The sequence below is a fragment of the Misgurnus anguillicaudatus genome, chromosome 10, assembly GCF_027580225.2.
Source record: "Misgurnus anguillicaudatus chromosome 10, ASM2758022v2, whole genome shotgun sequence".
NCBI lineage: Eukaryota > Metazoa > Chordata > Actinopteri > Cypriniformes > Cobitidae > Misgurnus > Misgurnus anguillicaudatus.
Genome location: NC_073346.2, coordinates 4,995,505 through 5,010,976, shown reverse-complemented (window position 1 = coordinate 5,010,976; position 15,472 = coordinate 4,995,505). Strand labels below are relative to the sequence as shown.

Genomic DNA, 15,472 nt, shown 5'->3' with positions numbered 1-15,472 from the left:
AAACTAGGGTTTTGAAAAGTTTCGAAGCCTCATAAAGCAGTGCTTCGGAAGCGACCATCGTTACTGAACACCTCGCGACAAACCCGACCATAACGAAAGATTTTCTGCAATTGACCAAAGCTACGCAGCTCTGCTGTGAGCAGAGCACCCAAAAATACAATAAACTCACAACGTCCTCCTCCACGGAAATCTTTAGTAAAAGGCGAAAGATTTATACGTAGTTGAAGGAAAACTTGAGTTATGTCCAACAAACCTCGACCCAGTGTGCTCCCTGTGCCACACCATAATGTTCAAAAAGGGTAATTTCTGGTTCAGGATCCACCCAGACCCTTCCACCTCGGAGGAGCAAAAGAGGTAGAAATACCTTCCTGCGCAAAATAAAGACACAGGCACAGGCTACTAACATGTCACAGTGTGATCTTTTGCTGAGAGGTTTTGGGGAATGAAACTCTGTGCACATTACACAGAGGATGCACCGGCACAGGTTATCTCCAATCTCCATCTCATTAATTTCCATAGCCTCTAGGGGAAAAAAGGAAAAAGAAAGGGCCCCAACAGAAGAACAAGGTCTAAGACCTTCAGCTTAATAGATCATTTTCACTTCAAAAATTCTTTTTGGGGTTATGATAGCTGGTGTTAGGGCAGGGTGTAGTTTATGGTTAATTTATTTCGGGTAAATAGTAAAAAAGCAAGGGGATGGATTGAGGTTCAGAATGGGGTAGGGTTGTCCTTTTAAAGTACCAATCTAAGGGGTTTACTGATTTTGGGGTAAGGAAGGTAGTTGGCTGGGGCAGTAGAAGGGAATGTTTTTTAAAAAAGGAGGTAAAGAAACTTTTTAAATTATAAACAAGCAGACAAAATAAACAAAAAGACGGGGGGAATAAACAGGAAGGCTGTCCTCACAAATGGGGAGCGTGTGTTATATGCTGCGTTCTGGATTGAGGATTCGGCTCGACGACTAAGCCTGGGCGTAAGATCCTCGTTAGTATAGTGGACAGTATCTCCGCCTGTCACGCGGAAGACCGGGGTTCGATTCCCCGACGGGGAGATCTCCTTTTCGTTTGACTTCTCAAACAACTTGCACGAGCCACCTTTACGCATCAAAATCGTCTGAAGAAGTGCGCTGCGTTGCTCTCGTTCTCACGATGGGGTCGAGCAAAAAGCAATGCGTTGGCCGGGAATCGAACCCGGGTCAACTGCTTGGAAGGCAGCTATGCTCACCACTATACCACCAACGCAGGCAGAAAGGTGTTGCTCAACAGGACCTTTGAATGTCCTGAACCAACAGTTGTTTTAGAGCTGCACTGAATTGATCACGGATTCAGTCGATTCCCTTCCTCGCCTCGCCGGTGTCTGTAACTGGATAACCACAGAATCCCAAGAGTACTCTTTCGAAGGGGAGGTTGGTCGGCGTGATGCCAGAGCGAGAGAGAGAAGTCCTCGTTAGTATAGTGGACAGTATCTCCGCCTGTCACGCGGAAGACCGGGGTTCGATTCCCCGACGGGGAGGTTTGCTTTGTTTCTGGACTGCCGATTGAAATGCAAGAGTTAACGGCACGAGCTGAGCGCTGCTCTTAGTTTGCCGTTTTCGCACCTCTCGCCGTCCCTATGTTGGAGTCACAAGTCGCCTTTGTTTAAAGCCACTGAACACTGGTGATGAAGCCACTGAACACTGGTGATGGGAGAAACGAAACTATTCGAAGCTTCGAATCGATTGAACCAATTGCTTCGGAAATTGATTCAGTTCTTCGAAGCGTTCGAAACACCACACTCGCTGGCGACACCTGCTGGCCAAAATAGTGTTAAAGCAGATCTTTCCAAACATTTTACACTTTGTTTTACAAAATAATAGCAAGATTTGTATTAATACATGTTTAAAACAATTATTTAACCTTATTAAGACATAATTAAAAGTGTATTGTGTGTTTTTCAGTTGTATTTAGGCCAAACAAATCATTAAAACCCTCTCCCCTTTTAATAATGCACATTTTTGTCATTAAATCTGTCTATAAACAAAAAGTAAACAAAATGGTAGTGTTATTAGCCAGAAGGATGCATGTTTTATGAACTTGCGTAATAAAACTGACCCGAGTTTACCTGACCATATTAGACACTGGTCATTTGTGACCAACTCCCCCTAGTGGTGAACCATCGGATTTTCGAAAGGTTTCAAAACAGTTATGACGTAACGAAGCGTCGTTTGCTAAAATCACGTGCAGTTATGACGTAATGAAGCCTCGTTTGCTAAAATCACGTGACTTGGCCAGTTTGAAACAAGCTCCGAGCAAATCGATTCGAAACTAGGGTTTTGAAAAGTTTCGAAGCCTCATAAAGCGGTGCTTCGGAAGCGACCATCGTTACTGAACACCTCGCGACAAACCCGACCATAACGAAAGATTTTCTGCAATTGACCAAAGCTACGCAGCTCTGCTGTGAGCAGAGCACCCAAAAATACAATAAACTCACAACGTCCTCCTCCACGGAAATCTTTAGTAAAAGGCGAAAGATTTATACGTAGTTGAAGGAAAACTTGAGTTATGTCCAACAAACCTCGACCCAGTGTGCTCCCTGTGCCACACCATAATGTTCAAAAAGGGTAATTTCTGGTTCAGGATCCACCCAGACCCTTCCACCTCGGAGGAGCAAAAGAGGTAGAAATACCTTCCTGCGCAAAATAAAGACACAGGCACAGGCTACTAACATGTCACAGTGTGATCTTTTGCTGAGAGGTTTTGGGGAATGAAACTCTGTGCACATTACACAGAGGATGCACCGGCACAGGTTATCTCCAATCTCCATCTCATTAATTTCCATAGCCTCTAGGGGAAAAAAAGGAAAAAGAAAGGGCCCCAACAGAAGAACAAGGTCTAAGACCTTCAGCTTAATAGATCATTTTCACTTCAAAAATTCTTTTTGGGGTTATGATAGCTGGTGTTAGGGCAGGGTGTAGTTTATGGTTAATTTATTTCGGGTAAATAGTAAAAAAGCAAGGGGATGGATTGAGGTTCAGAATGGGGTAGGGTTGTCCTTTTAAAGTACCAATCTAAGAGGTTTACTGATTTTGGGGTAAGGAAGGTAGTTGGCTGGGGCAGTAGAAGGGAATGTTTTTAAAAAAGGAGGTAAAGAAACTTTTTAAATTATAAACAAGCAGACAAAATAAACAAAAAGACGGGGGGAATAAACAGGAAGGCTGTCCTCACAAATGGGGAGCGTGTGTTATATGCTGCGTTCTGGATTGAGGATTCGGCTCGACGACTAAGCCTGGGCGTAAGATCCTCGTTAGTATAGTGGACAGTATCTCCGCCTGTCACGCGGAAGACCGGGGTTCGATTCCCCGACGGGGAGATCTCCTTTTCGTTTGACTTCTCAAACAACTTGCACGAGCCACCTTTACGCATCAAAATCGTCTGAAGAAGTGCGCTGCGTTGCTCTCGTTCTCACGATGGGGTCGAGCAAAAAGCAATGCGTTGGCCGGGAATCGAACCCGGGTCAACTGCTTGGAAGGCAGCTATGCTCACCACTATACCACCAACGCAGGCAGAAAGGTGTTGCTCAACAGGACCTTTGAATGTCCTGAACCAACAGTTGTTTTAGAGCTGCACTGAATTGATCACGGATTCAGTCGATTCCCTTCCTCGCCTCGCCGGTGTCTGTAACTGGATAACCACAGAATCCCAAGAGTACTCTTTCGAAGGGGAGGTTGGTCGGCGTGATGCCAGAGCGAGAGAGAGAAGTCCTCGTTAGTATAGTGGACAGTATCTCCGCCTGTCACGCGGAAGACCGGGGTTCGATTCCCCGACGGGGAGGTTTGCTTTGTTTCTGGACTGCCGATTGAAATGCAAGAGTTAACGGCACGAGCTGAGCGCTGCTCTTAGTTTGCCGTTTTCGCACCTCTCGCCGTCCCTATGTTGGAGTCACAAGTCGCCTTTGTTTAAAGCCACTGAACACTGGTGATGAAGCCACTGAACACTGGTGATGGGAGAAACGAAACTATTCGAAGCTTCGAATCGATTGAACCAATTGCTTCGGAAATTGATTCAGTTCTTCGAAGCGTTCGAAACACCACACTCGCTGGCGACACCTGCTGGCCAAAATAGTGTTAAAGCAGATCTTTCCAAACATTTTACACTTTGTTTTACAAAATAATAGCAAGATTTGTATTAATACATGTTTAAAACAATTATTTAACCTTATTAAGACATAATTAAAAGTGTATTGTGTGTTTTTCAGTTGTATTTAGGCCAAACAAATCATTAAAACCCTCTCCCCTTTTAATAATGCACATTTTTGTCATTAAATCTGTCTATAAACAAAAAGTAAACAAAATGGTAGTGTTATTAGCCAGAAGGATGCATGTTTTATGAACTTGCGTAATAAAACTGACCCGAGTTTACCTGACCATATTAGACACTGGTCATTTGTGACCAACTCCCCCTAGTGGTGAACCATCGGATTTTCGAAAGGTTTCAAAACAGTTATGACGTAACGAAGCGTCGTTTGCTAAAATCACGTGCAGTTATGACGTAATGAAGCCTCGTTTGCTAAAATCACGTGACTTGGCCAGTTTGAAACAAGCTCCGAGCAAATCGATTCGAAACTAGGGTTTTGAAAAGTTTCGAAGCCTCATAAAGCGGTGCTTCGGAAGCGACCATCGTTACTGAACACCTCGCGACAAACCCGACCATAACGAAAGATTTTCTGCAATTGACCAAAGTTACGCAGCTCTGCTGTGAGCAGAGCACCCAAAAATACAATAAACTCACAACGTCCTCCTCCACGGAAATCTTTAGTAAAAGGCGAAAGATTTATACGTAGTTGAAGGAAAACTTGAGTTATGTCCAACAAACCTCGACCCAGTGTGCTCCCTGTGCCACACCATAATGTTCAAAAAGGGTAATTTCTGGTTCAGGATCCACCCAGACCCTTCCACCTCGGAGGAGCAAAAGAGGTAGAAATACCTTCCTGCGCAAAATAAAGACACAGGCACAGGCTACTAACATGTCACAGTGTGATCTTTTGCTGAGAGGTTTTGGGGAATGAAACTCTGTGCACATTACACAGAGGATGCACCGGCACAGGTTATCTCCAATCTCCATCTCATTAATTTCCATAGCCTCTAGGGGAAAAAAAGGAAAAAGAAAGGGCCCCAACAGAAGAACAAGGTCTAAGACCTTCAGCTTAATAGATCATTTTCACTTCAAAAATTCTTTTTGGGGTTATGATAGCTGGTGTTAGGGCAGGGTGTAGTTTATGGTTAATTTATTTCGGGTAAATAGTAAAAAAGCAAGGGGATGGATTGAGGTTCAGAATGGGGTAGGGTTGTCCTTTTAAAGTACCAATCTAAGGGGTTTACTGATTTTGGGGTAAGGAAGGTAGTTGGCTGGGGCAGTAGAAGGGAATGTTTTTTAAAAAAGGAGGTAAAGAAACTTTTTAAATTATAAACAAGCAGACAAAATAAACAAAAAGACGGGGGGAATAAACAGGAAGGCTGTCCTCACAAATGGGGAGCGTGTGTTATATGCTGCGTTCTGGATTGAGGATTCGGCTCGACGACTAAGCCTGGGCGTAAGATCCTCGTTAGTATAGTGGACAGTATCTCCGCCTGTCACGCGGAAGACCGGGGTTCGATTCCCCGACGGGGAGATCTCCATTTCGTTTGACTTCTCAAACAACTTGCACGAGCCACCTTTACGCATCAAAATCGTCTGAAGAAGTGCGCTGCGTTGCTCTCGTTCTCACGATGGGGTCGAGCAAAAAGCAATGCGTTGGCCGGGAATCGAACCCGGGTCAACTGCTTGGAAGGCAGCTATGCTCACCACTATACCACCAACGCAGGCAGAAAGGTGTTGCTCAACAGGACCTTTGAATGTCCTGAACCAACAGTTGTTTTAGAGCTGCACTGAATTGATCACGGATTCAGTCGATTCCCTTCCTCGCCTCGCCGGTGTCTGTAACTGGATAACCACAGAATCCCAAGAGTACTCTTTCGAAGGGGAGGTTGGTCGGCGTGATGCCAGAGCGAGAGAGAGAAGTCCTCGTTAGTATAGTGGACAGTATCTCCGCCTGTCACGCGGAAGACCGGGGTTCGATTCCCCGACGGGGAGGTTTGCTTTGTTTCTGGACTGCCGATTGAAATGCAAGACTTAACGGCACGAGCTGAGCGCTGCTCTTAGTTTGCCGTTTTCGCACCTCTCGCCGTCCCTATGTTGGAGTCACAAGTCGCCTTTGTTTAAAGCCACTGAACACTGGTGATGAAGCCACTGAACACTGGTGATGGGAGAAACGAAACTATTCGAAGCTTCGAATCGATTGAACCAATTGCTTCGGAAATTGATTCAGTTCTTCGAAGCGTTCGAAACACCACACTCGCTGGCGACACCTGCTGGCCAAAATAGTGTTAAAGCAGATCTTTCCAAACATTTTACACTTTGTTTTACAAAATAATAGCAAGATTTGTATTAATACATGTTTAAAACAATTATTTAACCTTATTAAGACATAATTAAAAGTGTATTGTGTGTTTTTCAGTTGTATTTAGGCCAAACAAATCATTAAAACCCTCTCCCCTTTTAATAATGCACATTTTTGTCATTAAATCTGTCTATAAACAAAAAGTAAACAAAATGGTAGTGTTATTAGCCAGAAGGATGCATGTTTTATGAACTTGCGTAATAAAACTGACCCGAGTTTACCTGACCATATTAGACACTGGTCATTTGTGACCAACTCCCCCTAGTGGTGAACCATCGGATTTTCGAAAGGTTTCAAAACAGTTATGACGTAACGAAGCGTCGTTTGCTAAAATCACGTGCAGTTATGACGTAATGAAGCCTCGTTTGCTAAAATCACGTGACTTGGCCAGTTTGAAACAAGCTCCGAGCAAATCGATTCGAAACTAGGGTTTTGAAAAGTTTCGAAGCCTCATAAAGCAGTGCTTCGGAAGCGACCATCGTTACTGAACACCTCGCGACAAACCCGACCATAACGAAAGATTTTCTGCAATTGACCAAAGCTACGCAGCTCTGCTGTGAGCAGAGCACCCAAAAATACAATAAACTCACAACGTCCTCCTCCACGGAAATCTTTAGTAAAAGGCGAAAGATTTATACGTAGTTGAAGGAAAACTTGAGTTATGTCCAACAAACCTCGACCCAGTGTGCTCCCTGTGCCACACCATAATGTTCAAAAAGGGTAATTTCTGGTTCAGGATCCACCCAGACCCTTCCACCTCGGAGGAGCAAAAGAGGTAGAAATACCTTCCTGCGCAAAATAAAGACACAGGCACAGGCTACTAACATGTCACAGTGTGATCTTTTGCTGAGAGGTTTTGGGGAATGAAACTCTGTGCACATTACACAGAGGATGCACCGGCACAGGTTATCTCCAATCTCCATCTCATTAATTTCCATAGCCTCTAGGGGAAAAAAAGGAAAAAGAAAGGGCCCCAACAGAAGAACAAGGTCTAAGACCTTCAGCTTAATAGATCATTTTCACTTCAAAAATTCTTTTTGGGGTTATGATAGCTGGTGTTAGGGCAGGGTGTAGTTTATGGTTAATTTATTTCGGGTAAATAGTAAAAAAGCAAGGGGATGGATTGAGGTTCAGAATGGGGTAGGGTTGTCCTTTTAAAGTACCAATCTAAGGGGTTTACTGATTTTGGGGTAAGGAAGGTAGTTGGCTGGGGCAGTAGAAGGGAATGTTTTTTAAAAAAGGAGGTAAAGAAACTTTTTAAATTATAAACAAGCAGACAAAATAAACAAAAAGACGGGGGGAATAAACAGGAAGGCTGTCCTCACAAATGGGGAGCGTGTGTTATATGCTGCGTTCTGGATTGAGGATTCGGCTCGACGACTAAGCCTGGGCGTAAGATCCTCGTTAGTATAGTGGACAGTATCTCCGCCTGTCACGCGGAAGACCGGGGTTCGATTCCCCGACGGGGAGATCTCCTTTTCGTTTGACTTCTCAAACAACTTGCACGAGCCACCTTTACGCATCAAAATCGTCTGAAGAAGTGCGCTGCGTTGCTCTCGTTCTCACGATGGGGTCGAGCAAAAAGCAATGCGTTGGCCGGGAATCGAACCCGGGTCAACTGCTTGGAAGGCAGCTATGCTCACCACTATACCACCAACGCAGGCAGAAAGGTGTTGCTCAACAGGACCTTTGAATGTCCTGAACCAACAGTTGTTTTAGAGCTGCACTGAATTGATCACGGATTCAGTCGATTCCCTTCCTCGCCTCGCCGGTGTCTGTAACTGGATAACCACAGAATCCCAAGAGTACTCTTTCGAAGGGGAGGTTGGTCGGCGTGATGCCAGAGCGAGAGAGAGAAGTCCTCGTTAGTATAGTGGACAGTATCTCCGCCTGTCACGCGGAAGACCGGGGTTCGATTCCCCGACGGGGAGGTTTGCTTTGTTTCTGGACTGCCGATTGAAATGCAAGAGTTAACGGCACGAGCTGAGCGCTGCTCTTAGTTTGCCGTTTTCGCACCTCTCGCCGTCCCTATGTTGGAGTCACAAGTCGCCTTTGTTTAAAGCCACTGAACACTGGTGATGAAGCCACTGAACACTGGTGATGGGAGAAACGAAACTATTCGAAGCTTCGAATCGATTGAACCAATTGCTTCGGAAATTGATTCAGTTCTTCGAAGCGTTCGAAACACCACACTCGCTGGCGACACCTGCTGGCCAAAATAGTGTTAAAGCAGATCTTTCCAAACATTTTACACTTTGTTTTACAAAATAATAGCAAGATTTGTATTAATACATGTTTAAAACAATTATTTAACCTTATTAAGACATAATTAAAAGTGTATTGTGTGTTTTTCAGTTGTATTTAGGCCAAACAAATCATTAAAACCCTCTCCCCTTTTAATAATGCACATTTTTGTCATTAAATCTGTCTATAAACAAAAAGTAAACAAAATGGTAGTGTTATTAGCCAGAAGGATGCATGTTTTATGAACTTGCGTAATAAAACTGACCCGAGTTTACCTGACCATATTAGACACTGGTCATTTGTGACCAACTCCCCCTAGTGGTGAACCATCGGATTTTCGAAAGGTTTCAAAACAGTTATGACGTAACGAAGCGTCGTTTGCTAAAATCACGTGCAGTTATGACGTAATGAAGCCTCGTTTGCTAAAATCACGTGACTTGGCCAGTTTGAAACAAGCTCCGAGCAAATCGATTCGAAACTAGGGTTTTGAAAAGTTTCGAAGCCTCATAAAGCAGTGCTTCGGAAGCGACCATCGTTACTGAACACCTCGCGACAAACCCGACCATAACGAAAGATTTTCTGCAATTGACCAAAGCTACGCAGCTCTGCTGTGAGCAGAGCACCCAAAAATACAATAAACTCACAACGTCCTCCTCCACGGAAATCTTTAGTAAAAGGCGAAAGATTTATACGTAGTTGAAGGAAAACTTGAGTTATGTCCAACAAACCTCGACCCAGTGTGCTCCCTGTGCCACACCATAATGTTCAAAAAGGGTAATTTCTGGTTCAGGATCCACCCAGACCCTTCCACCTCGGAGGAGCAAAAGAGGTAGAAATACCTTCCTGCGCAAAATAAAGACACAGGCACAGGCTACTAACATGTCACAGTGTGATCTTTTGCTGAGAGGTTTTGGGGAATGAAACTCTGTGCACATTACACAGAGGATGCACCGGCACAGGTTATCTCCAATCTCCATCTCATTAATTTCCATAGCCTCTAGGGGAAAAAAAGGAAAAAGAAAGGGCCCCAACAGAAGAACAAGGTCTAAGACCTTCAGCTTAATAGATCATTTTCACTTCAAAAATTCTTTTTGGGGTTATGATAGCTGGTGTTAGGGCAGGGTGTAGTTTATGGTTAATTTATTTCGGGTAAATAGTAAAAAAGCAAGGGGATGGATTGAGGTTCAGAATGGGGTAGGGTTGTCCTTTTAAAGTACCAATCTAAGAGGTTTACTGATTTTGGGGTAAGGAAGGTAGTTGGCTGGGGCAGTAGAAGGGAATGTTTTTAAAAAAGGAGGTAAAGAAACTTTTTAAATTATAAACAAGCAGACAAAATAAACAAAAAGACGGGGGGAATAAACAGGAAGGCTGTCCTCACAAATGGGGAGCGTGTGTTATATGCTGCGTTCTGGATTGAGGATTCGGCTCGACGACTAAGCCTGGGCGTAAGATCCTCGTTAGTATAGTGGACAGTATCTCCGCCTGTCACGCGGAAGACCGGGGTTCGATTCCCCGACGGGGAGATCTCCTTTTCGTTTGACTTCTCAAACAACTTGCACGAGCCACCTTTACGCATCAAAATCGTCTGAAGAAGTGCGCTGCGTTGCTCTCGTTCTCACGATGGGGTCGAGCAAAAAGCAATGCGTTGGCCGGGAATCGAACCCGGGTCAACTGCTTGGAAGGCAGCTATGCTCACCACTATACCACCAACGCAGGCAGAAAGGTGTTGCTCAACAGGACCTTTGAATGTCCTGAACCAACAGTTGTTTTAGAGCTGCACTGAATTGATCACGGATTCAGTCGATTCCCTTCCTCGCCTCGCCGGTGTCTGTAACTGGATAACCACAGAATCCCAAGAGTACTCTTTCGAAGGGGAGGTTGGTCGGCGTGATGCCAGAGCGAGAGAGAGAAGTCCTCGTTAGTATAGTGGACAGTATCTCCGCCTGTCACGCGGAAGACCGGGGTTCGATTCCCCGACGGGGAGGTTTGCTTTGTTTCTGGACTGCCGATTGAAATGCAAGAGTTAACGGCACGAGCTGAGCGCTGCTCTTAGTTTGCCGTTTTCGCACCTCTCGCCGTCCCTATGTTGGAGTCACAAGTCGCCTTTGTTTAAAGCCACTGAACACTGGTGATGAAGCCACTGAACACTGGTGATGGGAGAAACGAAACTATTCGAAGCTTCGAATCGATTGAACCAATTGCTTCGGAAATTGATTCAGTTCTTCGAAGCGTTCGAAACACCACACTCGCTGGCGACACCTGCTGGCCAAAATAGTGTTAAAGCAGATCTTTCCAAACATTTTACACTTTGTTTTACAAAATAATAGCAAGATTTGTATTAATACATGTTTAAAACAATTATTTAACCTTATTAAGACATAATTAAAAGTGTATTGTGTGTTTTTCAGTTGTATTTAGGCCAAACAAATCATTAAAACCCTCTCCCCTTTTAATAATGCACATTTTTGTCATTAAATCTGTCTATAAACAAAAAGTAAACAAAATGGTAGTGTTATTAGCCAGAAGGATGCATGTTTTATGAACTTGCGTAATAAAACTGACCCGAGTTTACCTGACCATATTAGACACTGGTCATTTGTGACCAACTCCCCCTAGTGGTGAACCATCGGATTTTCGAAAGGTTTCAAAACAGTTATGACGTAACGAAGCGTCGTTTGCTAAAATCACGTGCAGTTATGACGTAATGAAGCCTCGTTTGCTAAAATCACGTGACTTGGCCAGTTTGAAACAAGCTCCGAGCAAATCGATTCGAAACTAGGGTTTTGAAAAGTTTCGAAGCCTCATAAAGCAGTGCTTCGGAAGCGACCATCGTTACTGAACACCTCGCGACAAACCCGACCATAACGAAAGATTTTCTGCAATTGACCAAAGCTACGCAGCTCTGCTGTGAGCAGAGCACCCAAAAATACAATAAACTCACAACGTCCTCCTCCACGGAAATCTTTAGTAAAAGGCGAAAGATTTATACGTAGTTGAAGGAAAACTTGAGTTATGTCCAACAAACCTCGACCCAGTGTGCTCCCTGTGCCACACCATAATGTTCAAAAAGGGTAATTTCTGGTTCAGGATCCACCCAGACCCTTCCACCTCGGAGGAGCAAAAGAGGTAGAAATACCTTCCTGCGCAAAATAAAGACACAGGCACAGGCTACTAACATGTCACAGTGTGATCTTTTGCTGAGAGGTTTTGGGGAATGAAACTCTGTGCACATTACACAGAGGATGCACCGGCACAGGTTATCTCCAATCTCCATCTCATTAATTTCCATAGCCTCTAGGGGAAAAAAAGGAAAAAGAAAGGGCCCCAACAGAAGAACAAGGTCTAAGACCTTCAGCTTAATAGATCATTTTCACTTCAAAAATTCTTTTTGGGGTTATGATAGCTGGTGTTAGGGCAGGGTGTAGTTTATGGTTAATTTATTTCGGGTAAATAGTAAAAAAGCAAGGGGATGGATTGAGGTTCAGAATGGGGTAGGGTTGTCCTTTTAAAGTACCAATCTAAGGGGTTTACTGATTTTGGGGTAAGGAAGGTAGTTGGCTGGGGCAGTAGAAGGGAATGTTTTTTAAAAAAGGAGGTAAAGAAACTTTTTAAATTATAAACAAGCAGACAAAATAAACAAAAAGACGGGGGGAATAAACAGGAAGGCTGTCCTCACAAATGGGGAGCGTGTGTTATATGCTGCGTTCTGGATTGAGGATTCGGCTCGACGACTAAGCCTGGGCGTAAGATCCTCGTTAGTATAGTGGACAGTATCTCCGCCTGTCACGCGGAAGACCGGGGTTCGATTCCCCGACGGGGAGATCTCCTTTTCGTTTGACTTCTCAAACAACTTGCACGAGCCACCTTTACGCATCAAAATCGTCTGAAGAAGTGCGCTGCGTTGCTCTCGTTCTCACGATGGGGTCGAGCAAAAAGCAATGCGTTGGCCGGGAATCGAACCCGGGTCAACTGCTTGGAAAGCAGCTATGCTCACCACTATACCACCAACGCAGGCAGAAAGGTGTTGCTCAACAGGACCTTTGAATGTCCTGAACCAACAGTTGTTTTAGAGCTGCACTGAATTGATCACGGATTCAGTCGATTCCCTTCCTCGCCTCGCCGGTGTCTGTAACTGGATAACCACAGAATCCCAAGAGTACTCTTTCGAAGGGGAGGTTGGTCGGCGTGATGCCAGAGCGAGAGAGAGAAGTCCTCGTTAGTATAGTGGACAGTATCTCCGCCTGTCACGCGGAAGACCGGGGTTCGATTCCCCGACGGGGAGGTTTGCTTTGTTTCTGGACTGCCGATTGAAATGCAAGAGTTAACGGCACGAGCTGAGCGCTGCTCTTAGTTTGCCGTTTTCGCACCTCTCGCCGTCCCTATGTTGGAGTCACAAGTCGCCTTTGTTTAAAGCCACTGAACACTGGTGATGAAGCCACTGAACACTGGTGATGGGAGAAACGAAACTATTCGAAGCTTCGAATCGATTGAACCAATTGCTTCGGAAATTGATTCAGTTCTTCGAAGCGTTCGAAACACCACACTCGCTGGCGACACCTGCTGGCCAAAATAGTGTTAAAGCAGATCTTTCCAAACATTTTACACTTTGTTTTACAAAATAATAGCAAGATTTGTATTAATACATGTTTAAAACAATTATTTAACCTTATTAAGACATAATTAAAAGTGTATTGTGTGTTTTTCAGTTGTATTTAGGCCAAACAAATCATTAAAACCCTCTCCCCTTTTAATAATGCACATTTTTGTCATTAAATCTGTCTATAAACAAAAAGTAAACAAAATGGTAGTGTTATTAGCCAGAAGGATGCATGTTTTATGAACTTGCGTAATAAAACTGACCCGAGTTTACCTGACCATATTAGACACTGGTCATTTGTGACCAACTCCCCCTAGTGGTGAACCATCGGATTTTCGAAAGGTTTCAAAACAGTTATGACGTAACGAAGCGTCGTTTGCTAAAATCACGTGCAGTTATGACGTAATGAAGCCTCGTTTGCTAAAATCACGTGACTTGGCCAGTTTGAAACAAGCTCCGAGCAAATCGATTCGAAACTAGGGTTTTGAAAAGTTTCGAAGCCTCATAAAGCAGTGCTTCGGAAGCGACCATCGTTACTGAACACCTCGCGACAAACCCGACCATAACGAAAGATTTTCTGCAATTGACCAAAGCTACGCAGCTCTGCTGTGAGCAGAGCACCCAAAAATACAATAAACTCACAACGTCCTCCTCCACGGAAATCTTTAGTAAAAGGCGAAAGATTTATACGTAGTTGAAGGAAAACTTGAGTTATGTCCAACAAACCTCGACCCAGTGTGCTCCCTGTGCCACACCATAATGTTCAAAAAGGGTAATTTCTGGTTCAGGATCCACCCAGACCCTTCCACCTCGGAGGAGCAAAAGAGGTAGAAATACCTTCCTGCGCAAAATAAAGACACAGGCACAGGCTACTAACATGTCACAGTGTGATCTTTTGCTGAGAGGTTTTGGGGAATGAAACTCTGTGCACATTACACAGAGGATGCACCGGCACAGGTTATCTCCAATCTCCATCTCATTAATTTCCATAGCCTCTAGGGGAAAAAAAGGAAAAAGAAAGGGCCCCAACAGAAGAACAAGGTCTAAGACCTTCAGCTTAATAGATCATTTTCACTTCAAAAATTCTTTTTGGGGTTATGATAGCTGGTGTTAGGGCAGGGTGTAGTTTATGGTTAATTTATTTCGGGTAAATAGTAAAAAAGCAAGGGGATGGATTGAGGTTCAGAATGGGGTAGGGTTGTCCTTTTAAAGTACCAATCTAAGAGGTTTACTGATTTTGGGGTAAGGAAGGTAGTTGGCTGGGGCAGTAGAAGGGAATGTTTTTAAAAAAGGAGGTAAAGAAACTTTTTAAATTATAAACAAGCAGACAAAATAAACAAAAAGACGGGGGGAATAAACAGGAAGGCTGTCCTCACAAATGGGGAGCGTGTGTTATATGCTGCGTTCTGGATTGAGGATTCGGCTCGACGACTAAGCCTGGGCGTAAGATCCTCGTTAGTATAGTGGACAGTATCTCCGCCTGTCACGCGGAAGACCGGGGTTCGATTCCCCGACGGGGAGATCTCCTTTTCGTTTGACTTCTCAAACAACTTGCACGAGCCACCTTTACGCATCAAAATCGTCTGAAGAAGTGCGCTGCGTTGCTCTCGTTCTCACGATGGGGTCGAGCAAAAAGCAATGCGTTGGCCGGGAATCGAACCCGGGTCAACTGCTTGGAAGGCAGCTATGCTCACCACTATACCACCAACGCAGGCAGAAAGGTGTTGCTCAACAGGACCTTTGAATGTCCTGAACCAACAGTTGTTTTAGAGCTGCACTGAATTGATCACGGATTCAGTCGATTCCCTTCCTCGCCTCGCCGGTGTCTGTAACTGGATAACCACAGAATCCCAAGAGTACTCTTTCGAAGGGGAGGTTGGTCGGCGTGATGCCAGAGCGAGAGAGAGAAGTCCTCGTTAGTATAGTGGACAGTATCTCCGCCTGTCACGCGGAAGACCGGGGTTCGATTCCCCGACGGGGAGGTTTGCTTTGTTTCTGGACTGCCGATTGAAATGCAAGAGTTAACGGCACGAGCTGAGCGCTGCTCTTAGTTTGCCGTTTTCGCACCTCTCGCCGTCCCTATGTTGGAGTCACAAGTCGCCTTTGTTTAAAGCCACTGAACACTGGTGATGAAGCCACTGAACACTGGTGATGGGAGAA

At 44.5% G+C, this 15,472-nt stretch overlaps 28 non-coding genes across 28 annotated transcripts; 14 read left to right on the top strand and 14 right to left on the bottom strand.

Moving 5' to 3' along the window:
* Positions 1-126: 126 nt before the first annotated feature.
* LOC141367499 (U5 spliceosomal RNA) lies at positions 127-241 on the bottom strand. Its single transcript, XR_012371851.1, has one exon. It is a non-coding gene; the product is annotated as a U5 spliceosomal RNA (small nuclear RNA).
* A 735-nt stretch (positions 242-976) lies between these two features.
* On the top strand, positions 977-1,048 carry trnad-guc (transfer RNA aspartic acid (anticodon GUC)). Its single transcript has one exon. It is a non-coding gene; the product is annotated as a tRNA-Asp (tRNA).
* A 118-nt stretch (positions 1,049-1,166) lies between these two features.
* On the bottom strand, positions 1,167-1,238 carry trnag-ucc (transfer RNA glycine (anticodon UCC)). Its single transcript has one exon. It is a non-coding gene; the product is annotated as a tRNA-Gly (tRNA).
* Positions 1,239-1,437: 199 nt separating this feature from the next.
* trnad-guc (transfer RNA aspartic acid (anticodon GUC)) lies at positions 1,438-1,509 on the top strand. The gene has a single exon. It is a non-coding gene; the product is annotated as a tRNA-Asp (tRNA).
* A 914-nt stretch (positions 1,510-2,423) lies between these two features.
* Positions 2,424-2,538, bottom strand: LOC141367498 (U5 spliceosomal RNA). Its single transcript, XR_012371850.1, has one exon. It is a non-coding gene; the product is annotated as a U5 spliceosomal RNA (small nuclear RNA).
* A 735-nt stretch (positions 2,539-3,273) lies between these two features.
* Positions 3,274-3,345, top strand: trnad-guc (transfer RNA aspartic acid (anticodon GUC)). Its single transcript has one exon. It is a non-coding gene; the product is annotated as a tRNA-Asp (tRNA).
* Positions 3,346-3,463: 118 nt separating this feature from the next.
* Positions 3,464-3,535, bottom strand: trnag-ucc (transfer RNA glycine (anticodon UCC)). Its single transcript has one exon. It is a non-coding gene; the product is annotated as a tRNA-Gly (tRNA).
* Positions 3,536-3,734: 199 nt separating this feature from the next.
* trnad-guc (transfer RNA aspartic acid (anticodon GUC)) lies at positions 3,735-3,806 on the top strand. The gene has a single exon. It is a non-coding gene; the product is annotated as a tRNA-Asp (tRNA).
* Positions 3,807-4,720: 914 nt separating this feature from the next.
* LOC141367497 (U5 spliceosomal RNA) lies at positions 4,721-4,835 on the bottom strand. The gene has a single exon (XR_012371849.1). It is a non-coding gene; the product is annotated as a U5 spliceosomal RNA (small nuclear RNA).
* A 736-nt stretch (positions 4,836-5,571) lies between these two features.
* trnad-guc (transfer RNA aspartic acid (anticodon GUC)) lies at positions 5,572-5,643 on the top strand. Its single transcript has one exon. It is a non-coding gene; the product is annotated as a tRNA-Asp (tRNA).
* Positions 5,644-5,761: 118 nt separating this feature from the next.
* trnag-ucc (transfer RNA glycine (anticodon UCC)) lies at positions 5,762-5,833 on the bottom strand. The gene has a single exon. It is a non-coding gene; the product is annotated as a tRNA-Gly (tRNA).
* Positions 5,834-6,032: 199 nt separating this feature from the next.
* On the top strand, positions 6,033-6,104 carry trnad-guc (transfer RNA aspartic acid (anticodon GUC)). Its single transcript has one exon. It is a non-coding gene; the product is annotated as a tRNA-Asp (tRNA).
* A 914-nt stretch (positions 6,105-7,018) lies between these two features.
* On the bottom strand, positions 7,019-7,133 carry LOC141367496 (U5 spliceosomal RNA). The gene has a single exon (XR_012371848.1). It is a non-coding gene; the product is annotated as a U5 spliceosomal RNA (small nuclear RNA).
* A 736-nt stretch (positions 7,134-7,869) lies between these two features.
* trnad-guc (transfer RNA aspartic acid (anticodon GUC)) lies at positions 7,870-7,941 on the top strand. Its single transcript has one exon. It is a non-coding gene; the product is annotated as a tRNA-Asp (tRNA).
* A 118-nt stretch (positions 7,942-8,059) lies between these two features.
* On the bottom strand, positions 8,060-8,131 carry trnag-ucc (transfer RNA glycine (anticodon UCC)). The gene has a single exon. It is a non-coding gene; the product is annotated as a tRNA-Gly (tRNA).
* Positions 8,132-8,330: 199 nt separating this feature from the next.
* Positions 8,331-8,402, top strand: trnad-guc (transfer RNA aspartic acid (anticodon GUC)). Its single transcript has one exon. It is a non-coding gene; the product is annotated as a tRNA-Asp (tRNA).
* Positions 8,403-9,316: 914 nt separating this feature from the next.
* On the bottom strand, positions 9,317-9,431 carry LOC141367495 (U5 spliceosomal RNA). The gene has a single exon (XR_012371847.1). It is a non-coding gene; the product is annotated as a U5 spliceosomal RNA (small nuclear RNA).
* A 735-nt stretch (positions 9,432-10,166) lies between these two features.
* On the top strand, positions 10,167-10,238 carry trnad-guc (transfer RNA aspartic acid (anticodon GUC)). Its single transcript has one exon. It is a non-coding gene; the product is annotated as a tRNA-Asp (tRNA).
* Positions 10,239-10,356: 118 nt separating this feature from the next.
* On the bottom strand, positions 10,357-10,428 carry trnag-ucc (transfer RNA glycine (anticodon UCC)). The gene has a single exon. It is a non-coding gene; the product is annotated as a tRNA-Gly (tRNA).
* A 199-nt stretch (positions 10,429-10,627) lies between these two features.
* On the top strand, positions 10,628-10,699 carry trnad-guc (transfer RNA aspartic acid (anticodon GUC)). Its single transcript has one exon. It is a non-coding gene; the product is annotated as a tRNA-Asp (tRNA).
* A 914-nt stretch (positions 10,700-11,613) lies between these two features.
* Positions 11,614-11,728, bottom strand: LOC141367494 (U5 spliceosomal RNA). The gene has a single exon (XR_012371846.1). It is a non-coding gene; the product is annotated as a U5 spliceosomal RNA (small nuclear RNA).
* A 736-nt stretch (positions 11,729-12,464) lies between these two features.
* Positions 12,465-12,536, top strand: trnad-guc (transfer RNA aspartic acid (anticodon GUC)). The gene has a single exon. It is a non-coding gene; the product is annotated as a tRNA-Asp (tRNA).
* Positions 12,537-12,654: 118 nt separating this feature from the next.
* trnag-ucc (transfer RNA glycine (anticodon UCC)) lies at positions 12,655-12,726 on the bottom strand. The gene has a single exon. It is a non-coding gene; the product is annotated as a tRNA-Gly (tRNA).
* A 199-nt stretch (positions 12,727-12,925) lies between these two features.
* Positions 12,926-12,997, top strand: trnad-guc (transfer RNA aspartic acid (anticodon GUC)). The gene has a single exon. It is a non-coding gene; the product is annotated as a tRNA-Asp (tRNA).
* Positions 12,998-13,911: 914 nt separating this feature from the next.
* Positions 13,912-14,026, bottom strand: LOC141367493 (U5 spliceosomal RNA). Its single transcript, XR_012371845.1, has one exon. It is a non-coding gene; the product is annotated as a U5 spliceosomal RNA (small nuclear RNA).
* A 735-nt stretch (positions 14,027-14,761) lies between these two features.
* Positions 14,762-14,833, top strand: trnad-guc (transfer RNA aspartic acid (anticodon GUC)). The gene has a single exon. It is a non-coding gene; the product is annotated as a tRNA-Asp (tRNA).
* Positions 14,834-14,951: 118 nt separating this feature from the next.
* On the bottom strand, positions 14,952-15,023 carry trnag-ucc (transfer RNA glycine (anticodon UCC)). Its single transcript has one exon. It is a non-coding gene; the product is annotated as a tRNA-Gly (tRNA).
* Positions 15,024-15,222: 199 nt separating this feature from the next.
* Positions 15,223-15,294, top strand: trnad-guc (transfer RNA aspartic acid (anticodon GUC)). Its single transcript has one exon. It is a non-coding gene; the product is annotated as a tRNA-Asp (tRNA).
* The last annotated feature ends 178 nt before the right edge of the window (positions 15,295-15,472 follow it).